The sequence below is a fragment of the Aotus nancymaae genome, unplaced genomic scaffold (assembly GCF_030222135.1).
Source record: "Aotus nancymaae isolate 86718 unplaced genomic scaffold, 86718_ANA_hifiasm-v0.15.2.pri h1tg000030l, whole genome shotgun sequence".
Lineage (NCBI taxonomy): Eukaryota > Metazoa > Chordata > Mammalia > Primates > Aotidae > Aotus > Aotus nancymaae.
This window is the reverse complement of record NW_026988443.1, coordinates 17,219,075-17,228,481: the sequence shown is the minus strand read 5'-3', so window position 1 is coordinate 17,228,481 and position 9,407 is coordinate 17,219,075. Positions and strand designations below refer to the sequence as shown.

General features: G+C 36.5%; 1 non-coding gene across 1 annotated transcript; it reads left to right on the top strand.

Annotated features, from left to right (window-relative positions):
- Positions 1-601: 601 nt before the first annotated feature.
- On the top strand, positions 602-765 carry LOC135277332 (U1 spliceosomal RNA). Its single transcript, XR_010344946.1, has one exon. It is a non-coding gene; the product is annotated as a U1 spliceosomal RNA (small nuclear RNA).
- The last annotated feature ends 8,642 nt before the right edge of the window (positions 766-9,407 follow it).

Sequence of the window (9,407 nt, the reverse complement as noted above, 5' to 3'; positions counted from 1 at the left end):
TTGTTAGGAGTTTTTAATGACTCCACTTCATCCATGAATTTACTCTTGTGGTCAGAGAGAACTGGCGGATTATTGCTGCCTCTAGAACACACTTTGCAGTTTTTTTGTTTTGTTTTGTTTTGTTTTTTGCTTCTATTTCCTCCAGGGAGCTATGTGTTTAACAACAATAAATCACACACACCTGCACACACACACACACACACACACACACACAAACACAAAGGAGAAATAAAAAAATAGCTGTATATAGACAAGTAGTCTAATTACTTGAAATTTGCAGCAGAATTAGAGGAGTTGGAAGTTACTAGAAACTAGAAACTTAAGTATAAGAATAATCTAACTGTTGTTAAGAGCAACAAAAGCATCACAGTTCTATGACCAGGTTGGAAGGATTTGCTTAAGGTTGAAACAAGAGAACTCTCAGATTTGAGGGTGGAAAAAATGAGGTAAAGTGACCCAAAGTTCTGGCAGCTGATGGATTTCAGGAAGTGTTCGTGTGTCTCTCTGCCTCCTTCCCTATTTCTTCTGCCCATAATCCCGTACAAACATTGGTCAATGTACAATAGAACTACATAGAATCCAAGTTCAAAATAGTTATTACATACTTACCTGGCAGGGGAGATACCGTGATCATGAAGGCGGTTTTCCTAGGGCGAGTCTTATCCATTGCACTCCGGATGTGCTGACCCCTGCGACTTCCTGAAATGTGGGCAACTCGACTGCATAATTTGCGGTAGTGGAGGACTGCGTTCGCACTTTCCCCTGTTTTTTTTTTTTTTTTTTTTTTTTAATGTAAAACAAAACAACAACAACAAAAAATAGTTATTACAATTTGAAAACAAAACATTAAATTAATTCACCTTTTTCTCTCAAACTCTTGCAGATTTTCTTCCTTATGATATCTGCCAAAATTTTTTAATTTTCAGCATTTATTTCCACAAAGATTATTCTACTCTAAATTTTCATGTAAGGCATCCAATAAGTTATTTTTTTTCAAAGAGTATAAAGAAAATTAACATAGATTGTACAACAGCTCAACCTAAAGAAAGTGAACAAATGGTCAAAGAAGTATTTTAAGGTTAAGCAATAAAGTGAATAAGAAATTATGAAAGATTAATGATGACAAACATTTATTAAGAAGTATTGGTTGGGTGTGGTGGCTCATCCTTTTAATTGCAGCACTTTGGGAGGCCAGGCAGGCAGATCATGAGGTCAAAAGATCAAGACCATCCTGGCTAATAAGGTGAAATTCCTGTCTCTACTAAAAATATAAAAATTAGCCGAATGTGGTGGCATGCACCTGTAATCCCAGCTACTCAGGCAGGAGAATCGCTTGAACTGAGAGGTGGAGGTTGCAGTGAGCCGAGATCATGCCACTGCACTCCAGCCTGACAACAGAGCAAGACTCCATCTCAAAAAAAAAAAAAAGTATAGTGTCTTATGAAGGTATTCCATATTTGTAATTTATTATCTAACAGTGAGTGCCAACTGTTGGAAAGACCAAAGCATTTAGAATACAAAACACATTAAAATGGAATTCTTGTCTATCTTCTTTGATTATTTGGTAATTTTATCAGCTGTTTTCAATAATCCGAAGACCATTAAATTCATTTAACAATACATCAAGGAGATGGCTTTGTGCAGTGACTTTGACATTTAATAAGATATGGCAACTTGCAAATGATAGCTTTTGTGGGTCTTACACCTTTCGATTATAACTGAGGTTACATATTAGTTTTTCTTTAAAATACACAAAAATATTTAAATAAATTGTCTTGTCTAGTGGCTGCAATACAATGAAAGCTTAGCCACATTTTCCCACCAAGCATCTTCTCTTTCCTACTCATTTTAGGAATTCAGGAAGATGGTGGCATCAAGGAATTGATGTCCTGTAAAGTGAATGGAACTTTTAGCAGTAGCACATAATCAGCACTGCAGTTCAGAAACAGATTTTCTCTTTTTTTTTCTTTCCAACATTTATTTTAGGTTCAAGTGGGTATATGTGCAGATTTGTTACTTGGGTAAATTGCATGTCACAGGGATTTGGTGTACATATTAATTTATCACCCAGGTAATGAGCACAGTAACTGATAGGTAGTTTTTTGATCCTCATCCTTTTCCCACTCTTCACCCTCAAGGAGGTCCCAGTGTCTATTGTTCTTTTCTTTGTTCCCGTGTATACTAAATATTTAGCTCTCCCCATAAGTGAGAATATGTGGTATTTTGTTTTCTGTTCCAGCATTAATTCACTTAGAATAATTGGTCTCCAGCTCCATCCATGTTGCTGCAAAGAAGTTTATTCTTTTTATGGCTGTGTAATATTTTGTGGAGTATATGGAATATATGCAGGGCTAAACAGTGAAACTTTCGAGTCAGGAGATTTTTACCACCATACAGTTGAAGTATCATTATATAAAGGGCATACTCTGTTGATCTCTCTGAATTCTACTTCAGAATAAAACATATCAAATTAAGTCTTTACAATAATTTTGCAAGTTAAACAAGGTATTCTCATTTTACAGCTAAAGAAACTTATCTCAGTTAATACCTTTATGGTACAAGTGGCAAGATAGTAAAATATGAATTCTATCATATCAGTTATTATGTAACCTTGATTATGTCAATTCCATTCTCTGGGTTTCATTATTTCCATCTGCAAATGGAAGAAAAATAAGATTGACATCTCAAAGTCTTCATCCTGATCTATCACTAATGAGACTATATATAGGACCAAGGGTAGAACACATGAAAAGGGAGAAAAAAGAAAGAAAGACAAATGAGTAATTCAAAATTAATAACTTTATCACTCGATTAACTGATCATAACTGTCTATTCCCTGTTTATTAACAATTTTAACATTGAAATTGTGTGTACCAAATTCCTGATTCTATTTTTTTTTTCTTAAAGTAAATCCACAGATAGACTCTGGGGATCTTGTAAAGATCATAAACAACACACTTTCTTTTGCCCCCTGCTGAAAGCTTGCTTCATTCGTGATCTTACTCTTAGCCTGCACCATTTATCTCAGTGGCAACTAAAAAAACCCTGGGATTAGCCATTAACCAGTTAATAGTACAGCGCCCCCAAGGCTTTTGGCAATGCCACCTGGAAGTACAAATAATCACAGGCAGCCTGCTCCCTAGAGAAGAAGAACATGTCCTTGGTCAATGAGGTGAAAACAGGATGAAGGATGATGAGCACAGCCTCTAGTCTCTTCCCCATTTTATTCCTCTTCTATTCTAATGTGAAGCTGGGTTAAGGAGATGTGACATCATTTAGAAGTTAGTTTATGGTTAACATTACAAAATAAGTGCCAATATAATTTAATGTTTGCCTTATATGTTTAATTAATTCATACATCCATTCATTCAAAACATATTTTCTGTGTACCTTCTTTGGGTCAAGTTTGGTGACAGCCCTCAAGGACACATATGTAAATATGGATCCTGACCTCAAGAAGCTCATTACCATGGAAGGGGAAATAAATAAGTAAACACTTATTCTACTTTTTTCAACAAATATTTTTATGTGCCTAATGAATTGTAGGCCGGCATTGTACTGGCTAATGAGGATTAGAGGCACATCAGGGCCGCATGGAGCTGAACGTATACATTTCAACATAACGAAAGTTTCACAGCGTGTTGCATATCAACAGGAGTTTATGCTGGTCTTCCACTAGTTTCCTTAACTTGTTAAACTCATTCTTATAACAGGGTGTTTACATTTTTGCCCCTTCTATCTGGAACACCATTTCTGAGCTCCTAACAAGACAGGCTCTTGTTCATATTCAGGTCTCAATGACGACTGTACTTCAGAGAGGAGTTTCTAGTCACCTACAATAAAGCAAACTTCTGCGTCTTCCCATAGTTATTCTATCTCATTACTTCGTGTTATAGCTTTGAAAGCACTAGATATTTTTCAAACTCTCATTTATCAATTTGCCTATTTGTTTACTTATCTATTTGAGAGTAGGGAATTTATCTTCTTGTTCAATAAAACACCAATACATTTAGTAATATACATTAAGGTTTCTCTATGACTTTTCATGGCTTGGTATCTTATTTCTTTTTAGTGCTGAATAAAATTCAATTGTATGAATGTACCCCTGTTTATTTGTGTTGATTACCTTTAATTTTTCTTTTAAATCAGGATATAATGTACATAACCATAAATGTACCACTCTGGTGTGGGATGCTGATGATGAGAAAAGTTTGAGTGTGGAGGGAAGAGGGTATATGAGAGCTCTGTACTTTGTGCTCAGTTCTGTTGTAAATCTAAAACCGTTCTAAAAACTAAGGTCTATTTTTTAGAAAGCCAAATTAAACCACCAATACAATAAATAGAATGGATTGGCATATAATGAATTTACTTTAAATATTTATTTTTTATTGTCATTGTTGAGACTGGGTCTTGCTTTGTTGCCCACATTGGAGTGCAGTGGCACAAACACAGCTCATGGCAGCCTCAAATTCCTGAGCTCAAGTGATCCTCCTGCCCCAGCTTCCCAAAGTGCTGGAATTACAGGCATGAACCACTATGGCTGACTGCCTTAAAATATTTATTGATTGAATGAATAGCTGAATAAATACATGGTGATATGAAGATATGAAAAAGAAGCATCTTCTCCTGATTCTGAAGGAAAGGAAGGCTTCATGCAAAAGGAATTAGTGATCTGCTGTGAAAAAAGAGTTGCATTAAAATAGAAATTGGGCAAAGGAGAGATTTTCCAGGCAGAAGCAACACAGTGTTCAGAGGCAAAGACTCATGTGCGAGAGTATTAGACCTCCTAGGAGCTGCAGGTATGTCATGCATGCCTGAGTTGTGTGTGCATGTTTGGAAGTGGCAAAGGAAGGGTCTGAATCAAAGGCAGCAGAACACCATGACCACACCGATTTGCTAAGAAGCTTGGACTTTATCCTGCAATGAGCAGGATGACTTGGAGTCATTTTAAGATAGCACAAACATAAGTATGCATTTCACAAGAATTAATTTGATGGAAGGTTGGAAGAGGATAAATAAGAAAGCTGAAAAGTTGGTTTCTCATCTCTTTAAAGAGTCCAAGCAGGCAAAGCTGAGAAAAAGAAATAAAGCTCTGGAATGGTGAATACAAGAAGAGTATAGATTTAAGAGTTGTTAAGCATATAGAAATAATGACAAATGTTAAGAAATTGATTGTGAAAATGAGAGAGAATAACAATGACCAGGATGGATTCTACCTTGAGTATCTGTGTAGTTGGTGGGGTATATAAGATTACTAAGAGTTTTGAATAAATGAAGGAAAATGTGCTCTAACCGAGGAAAGGAAATAATCTTTTAGCAACTTATTTTCACAGCAGCCTTAGTACATTGAAAAGAATCTAATTAGTCCAGACTATCAAACCAGGCACTCCAGAGAATTCGTGGTTGAAACTTAGAATTTGGAGGAATTAGCATGAATGTCATAATTCAATTTACCTATCCAAAAGCAAATAGATTCTGTAGATGGTGTAAGTTTCGAACTATTCTTTAAATATGGAAGAACATTCATATATATGTTCTAAGGATTTTCTAAGAATTCTATAAAGTTAATTAATCACTATTTCTGGGGCATTCTGCTGGCTGGTCAATTTATCTCTGATTCCAAAAGTCAGTAACAAAATAGAAATTTTATCAACATATCTATAATGACCACCTGAAGAATGTATTGAATAGACTTTTTATACTTGTCAGTGTAAACTGCAAAGGCAACACAACAGACAAACCTGGGTTTGAATCGTGGGTCTCTATTTGCCACTAGATGCAACTGCTTGGACACGTTTCTTAACTCCTCTGAGCAAACTGTCTATATTTTAGAATAAGCATAATGAATGCACAAGGTTGCTATGAGGATTCATGATAACAGATACAGGGCCTGATGCACAGCGAGATAAGTCAATAACATTGCTTTTTAAATATCAGGACTACAATGATGCCATTATGCAACTTACCCCCGAACTTCCCCTTGGAATAAAAGAGTCAGCTCTTCTGCTTTTAGCAATAGTACAGGATTGCATTTCTACCCCAGCTCTATTCATCGCGAGGGGGGCCCTTTGCCTTTTGCAGAGAGAATGCCAGAACGAAAGGGCTGGAATTAGTTTTGTTTTCCTATTTCTGTGCCATACGAATGGTGTGGTGTTATCAGCTGAGATAATACTGCCTGTAAATAGCTCTGAGTGAATTTGGTTGGCAAAAAAGGAGGAAAAGATTGACAGGATCTTAAACAGCAATAGTCAGGGAGGCTGTGACTGGAGTATTGACAGCAAGTGATTTCGTGAGTAATGAAGAGCGTTATATGATTAAGTTTCCCGAAGCGTGCAGTGCCTGCCGTGTGTACTTGCTGCCGATCGCCACCCTTCTGCGTTGCCGACCAGCCTCACTGCTTTTCAGGCAGGATCAATAGGATTAGAGGATTTGCACAGAAAGCTTGCCTGTGGCTTCTTGTTAAGGGTGTAGGGTGCCTTACAGTTTTCCTCTCTGGCGTTTTGCACCATCCCATGTATTAATCGTATAAAAAGCCGTCCCCTGGTTCTATTTTATAACTATTTTCTCTTAATGCTTTTTCCCCCAGACATCAGATTTATTTATTTATTTTTGACAAGAGATTTGCAGAAATAAGCTAATGCCCAAGACAGCATCCAATCTGGCCAAATCCTACGCGTTCTCTAAGGTGTAGCTCATGAGACTTACTTAGGATAATGCACTGTTCTCAGGTCTTGGTACAGTGGCCATTTGGTAAATCACCTACCTATACTTGTTTTCCTCAGAGATTTCTAGCTTCTCCAGGACAGAAACGTTATTCCATTAATCTTTGTAAATCCTGTACCTGATTATATATGTGTGTGTGTGCGTGTATATATAATTATATATGTATGATTATGTATATATTCCATAGTCTATGTTCAATGAAAATTTGGAATTTGCTACATTTTTACTATGTGCTAAATTCTAAATGCAATTAGCTTAAATTATTCATTTGTAAAACAAGAATAATCTCGGTACCAAACCCATGAGGTTGTTGGTAAGATTAAGTAAGCTTCAGAGAAGCTTAAGAACATGAGCCAATGACAAAGGTAGTCAGTGGTGGGGCCAGTGTTCAAATATGGTCTATCTGAATTAAAAGCCTGTACCATGAAACATTTTCTTCTACTGTTTTCTGAAAATAACAGAAATTCCATAAGTCCCTAAGTTAGGCATATTACATGCATGAAAGAAATGAAAGAAGGATATGTGTGTGTAAGTGTGTGTGACTGCTTTTTAAAATATTTAAGTAAGTTCTCACTGTGTTACTCTGAGACCTCATTTGCCACCTCTAAACTAGATAATACGCCACTGTTTTGTATACTTATAAAGTCAAATGACTTGTCCAATGTTCAGTGAACAAAACCACATAAGGCAATTCAGGAGAAGAAGGGTTAATTGGAACCACTCCTATCACTCCATCACACTCCACTTCTATCTAGTAAAATGCCTTCTTCTTGTAAACATGACACTATTAGCAACCAGTTGTGTGTCCAAGCCAAAAATCACGTTCCCCTTTTTTCTTGCATATCTCAGCTATTAGTATTCCCTATGCTTAAATGTGATAGGCCTGGCTAATTATTTTCACAGCATCACCTCCCCAGATAGTCTAAGTGCTGCATCCCAGCTGTCTCCACTTGCTTTGAAGTCTTGCTGAGCCTTCCACTGTCTTAAGCACCTGGCAGGTAATCACAGATGGAGGAAGACTAAAATTATTTTTTAAACTTGTATACCTGTATTAAGTTATCCTAAAACTTCAGAGTCAAATGGGAGAAAATACATTTAAGCATTTATTATCTAGCAGGCAACTCTTACTACACAATCCCATCTGTTTTATATTTTGAATTTCCTACACTTGTTTCAAGCATAAGTGTCTACATTGCTCTGACTGATAATTGAGTCAGAATGATGAGTTAATTCACAATAGTAAACAATTACTGAGACAGATTAAATGAATTTCACAAGCAAATTCCCCTTATCAATAGTATGTGTTTAAGATAAACACATATCTGAGCTTACATCCTATGAAATTACGTTGGCCTAATGAAACAATATCTGTAATAATACTGAAAATTCAATAATGTCCAAATGAGTGTGTAAACAAGTTTCAGTGCTGTTATTTTGCAAACTATACAGCCCATATTTAACTTACAGAAAAATTTAGAAAACATTTGCCACAATATAGTCTGTGTATTCATTTCTGTACCTTCAAGAAAAAAATCTCTAAAACCATAATATTTGTATGTAAGATCTGTTTGTATGTATGCATATTTCAATATTTGGATTTTTATGGGGCTGACAAGTAATTAGTAAATAATACCTAATATATAAATAAGAAAAGGATAAAGGATGCCAAATCAATACAAATGTATGGTGGTATGGAAGGTATTTCTACCCAACAAGGTAATATTTGAGCAGATATTTGAGCGAATTGAGGGATATGGGCCTTGGAGCTATTTGGAGAAACATTCCCCGTGGTAAACAGGATAAATATGGAGATGAATATTCGTAGGAGAGAGAGAGAGAAAGAGAAAGAGAAAGGAGAAAGAGTGAAGCTGACATGAAGCTCTTTAATTTTCTTTGATTTGATATTTAAGACAATGGAATTTCCACTTAGTATGAGAAGAAAAGTCTCTTATTTATGTATTTATTTATTTAGAGACAGAGTCTCACTCTACTGTGCAGGCTGGAGTGCAGTGGTACAATCTTGGTTCAACTCAACCTCCACTTCCCAGGTTCAAACGATTCTCCTGCCTCAGCCTCCCAAGTAGCTGGGGTTACAGGCATGTGCCACTATACCTGGCTAATTTTGTATTTTTAGTAGAGATGAGGTCTTACCATGTTGCCCAGACTGGTCTCGAACTCATCCACCCACTTTGACCTCCCAAAGTGTTAGGATTACAGGAGTGAGCCACAATGCCTGACCTTGTTCTTTAGAAGTGTATGTAATTACTTGAGTTTTTTTCTTCCCATCCTCTCCTCATCCCATGACATCATGACATAGAAACAAAACAAGCATTACTCTGAAGGACTTCAGGGCTGGCTCGTTTAACCAAATGAGAAGACATTGCTTGGTCTCTGATAGAGCAGGACTGTGGCTAGAATTAAGTCTGTCTATTCCTGAAGGGGCCTAGGCAAATGAAAATACTGAACTTGGCCAGAGGTCATGGACAAAGACCCAGGCAGACTGAAGATTCATGTTGAATCATCACTTCAGCTCCCTCTGCAGAGTTGCACAGAACACATGATAGCTACCAATTCAAAATTAGTCATGTTTTGTCTTAATGGCATACATTTAATTTTGCTTATTAAGTGAAGTTATTTTCAAAACTGTTGCTCATCCATTCCACTGGGTAAATTATGCTTCTTCA